Here is a 3,841-nt window from a genome sequence, read left to right on the forward strand (position 1 = left end):
TCTTCTAAGGCACCCTAATTCTGGTTTATAAAATCTATCCAAATTTCCACATATCCCTAAAAAATTTTGTCAAACTAAATGGGATACTCAGACTACAGATAAGAAGACATTCTGCTGACTTGATTTTCTAGAAAGCTGGATAGTGAGCTTGGTCAGGACCATCTTAATTGACCTCAAACTTACCCCTTATTCCACCTTGGCTGACCCTTGCATTCCTTCAGGTGTTACTCCATTATTGATTTATAAATAGCATTATCTTTATATATAGAACATTTTAGGAGGCTTTTTTTTTTCCTGAAAGAATTATGACTGTGGCATTTTTTGAGCACTGCTGAATTCTCTTTTGTAATCTTTAATTTTTCTTCATATTTTCCTCTGTTTCTCTCGGTAGGTCAGAAAATATGTTCTCCTCAACATCTCTTTTTAGGATTCTGTCCTAAATAAACAAATTCTGTCTATTTTTCAGTGGAAAACATGTATTATGAGATCTTTTCTTTTCTAGATATATGTTTAATCTTGTGTTATTGTTTATTTGTTTCCCTCTTGTTGAGGGAAAGGCTCAAAAGTCACAAAAATTTGTATCAGAGAGCTACACAATATTCAGTAAGTATTTATTGGCATGCTCTTTGGTGGTGGTGGGAGATGAAGCCCCTGACAGTGGGACACTGACTCTGAATTCAGAGCTGCCCATCATAAGTTATTCTCCACTTTTGGATGGGCAATTCTCCTTGATCTCACACATATGGCAATAGGGGGAAATCCCAGCTGATGAGGGAAAAAAAAATGCCAAGCTTGATTCATGGATAGTTCAGCTTGAGATTTGGATATAGGCTCAATGTGATTACTTCAGCACTGCGACCCCACTGAAGGGTGGTCCTGAAAGACAGAGGTGGGGGGAAATCTTCCCAATAGGCAGAGATGCAGGCAGTGTACCTGGTGAGCCTGAGGTAAGATGGATGTCAAGACATAAGGTTTCTGGAGTTCCTGATCTCATCCTTAAATATAGCTGTTTTCCTACAAGCATCTGCATATATTTTTTTCCTTAGAAACACCCCTGGGAAGCAGATGTGGCTCAACTGATAGAGATTCCACCTACCATATAGGAGGTCCAGGGTTCGATACCCAGGGCCTTCTTGCCCATATGGTGAGCTTCTCCATGTGCAGTGCTGCCACGCACAAGAAGTGTCCTGCCATGCAGGGGCTTCCCCCACGTAGGGGTGCCCCATGCACAAGGAGTGCCCCCTGTGCAAGAAGAGGCGCCCTACATGAAAGCTCGGCCAACTCAGGAGTGATGCCACACACAGAGAGCTGATGCAGCAAGATGACTCAACAAAAGAGACACAGATTCCCAGTGCCACTTGACAAGAATGCAAGCAGACACAGAACACACAGCAAATGGACACAGAGAGCAGACAACGGGAGTGGGGAAGGGGAGAGAAATAAATAAATAAATCTTAAAAAAAGAAAAAGAAACACCCCATCTGCAAAAAGCCCAATTATAAAGCACCTAACTAAACTCAACAGGGTCAACTTTATACCATCAGCATACCGATTATGCAAGAATTGCTCTTACAATGAATTTAGGGTCTTCACTCATTGGTAAATTAGATTTTAGAAATTTTTAAAGGTAGAGATCACATATTTACTCTTGTTATCAAAACCTGACATGTAGTTTGCTCCAATTAAAAATTAGCTGGAAAAGTCAATGAATCAGTAAAGGATGGATGAATGGAAATATAATAGAAAAATGTGGCTGTTCTTGGCTTTAATACCAACATACTAATTGAACTCTTTAATTGTAACTTTTTATTCAAAACCCACATCATTTCAGAGGGAACATATACCACCTCTAGATAAATTTTAAAGGAAACCCCAGATTATAAAAAGATTAACACAGACACAAAAGGTCAGCAGCCAGCTGTTGCCATGTCTTGGATATAGCCTGAGAAATCACTTCATTATGCAGCTTTACTTTCATTTAGTGTACAGTTTGCACAATACTCATCTCAACTTGCTGCTACAGATTATGAGGATTTTGCAATCTCATTCGTTTGCCTTTGTATCTGAAGCACTCAAGGATAGTGACATGGCCTTCACATCTTCTGTTGTCTCCATGGTGACAAGAACTCTGCATCTCATGGCTATGATAAGCTGCTGACTGGATCTTATAGCCACGGTTTTCTCTAGCAAACAAGGCCTTGACCAATTAACATGGATCCAGAACTGCACACTTTGTATAGCAGGTTCCAGCTAATATTTGATTTGATTTCGTGACTTCCAGGATCTGTCGATAATTCTTCAATTATGAAGTATAGGAGTTCTGCCTTCATTCTTTTGAAAAAAAACAAATCGTATGTAGTGACTAAAAGAGGTTACAGCTGATGAGATAAGAAGCTGTCTGCCCGTTCTAATTTAAGGAATGTTATCCTGTTCCTCCAATACCTTGATGACTGCAAATCCCTTCGTTTGAATTAGCTAAATTTACTAAAAGTCCTCTGGGGAGAAATGCAAATACATATTCAAAGAAAGATTCCAACTGAATAGAAAGGACAAGGGCACTGCTCTGATGGGAAATACTGGGTGAGTCACTGTAGTAGGATTAAGTATCCAAGAGTTGCCACAAAGATTCTGGATTCTTGGAAAAGGCAGTGGCACCAAACACTGGAAAGAAACATACCACAAACGACCACAGCTTTCCTACTTGTCAGAGAAAGAAGGCACACTCACTTTAACCCTTCAAACAACTTTGGGAAAAAAAATTTTAAATCCCTTACATTACCACTGCAGAGAGCATTTGTTTCATAAATGTATCACAGCACTACCCAAATTTATGTCATTTCTGTATTCTTCTCAATAGAACAGAGAAAATAGAGGCATCAATCTCAAACAGATCTGTAAAACCATAACAAAAGAAAGGAGTGATGAGTATATTACTGTTCTCCTCAGTCCCCCTGCCCTTGACCTACCCTGATATTCCTCCCAAGGACTGTGGATAAGGAACAAAGCAAAATGAGTTCCTCCCTTAAATGAAAATGTGGCCATAATCTATAATGTCTTCCCAACATTTGAATTGTTAGGCTCCAGTGAGGGCAGAGGAAATGTGGCTTGTGACTAAGTGCAAAACACTGAGCTAAAACTGTAATTTCCCCCTATCTGCAATGGCCAACTCACTTTTAGACTTTAAGGGAACAGCAGGGGTGACACTGTTTCATGGACACTGCCTGTCAGTCTTACCTTGATACCTTGCCTTCCACCAAGAATGTGCTTCCTTTGCATTCCGCTTGCATGGTAGGTGTTTACTTCAGGGTCAGGAGGTGCGATGAGAAACCTCCCTGATCTCACAGTCACTGTTTCCTGATCATTATTCTCCAACTCTCTAAAACAACCATCTGCAAAGGTCCCCTGTCATCTAGAAACCCCGCCCTCCTTTTTGCTCTCATCTGCAGACCCTGCACTTGATACCCCTTATTTGCAGCTGATACCAACACCTGATTATCTCTATTTTGGGTTTAAAAACTCCATTCCATTGAGGGAAAAACTGATTAGTAAGTCTGGAACAAATCTTCACACTGAGTCCATGCTGTATTTGAGAAGGCACCTCCCAATTACTCCCTTTAAAAGTCAAAGTGTTGTTGTTTGTTCATGGTTTTGTCTGCCACCCTATAAAGCATGACCCTCGTGAGCGGGCACCCCTTCTCACTCACCTGTGTCCTATTGGGGCTCCGTATGATGCCTGACCAACAGTGCTTGATGCTATTGAACTAATACTGGTGAACTGGATTATTAAACTGGACTAAACCACAAACCATCCCTTCATTTTCTGACTTATTAATTGACCACT

This window comes from Dasypus novemcinctus, chromosome 14 (assembly GCF_030445035.2).
Source record: "Dasypus novemcinctus isolate mDasNov1 chromosome 14, mDasNov1.1.hap2, whole genome shotgun sequence".
Lineage (NCBI taxonomy): Eukaryota > Metazoa > Chordata > Mammalia > Cingulata > Dasypodidae > Dasypus > Dasypus novemcinctus.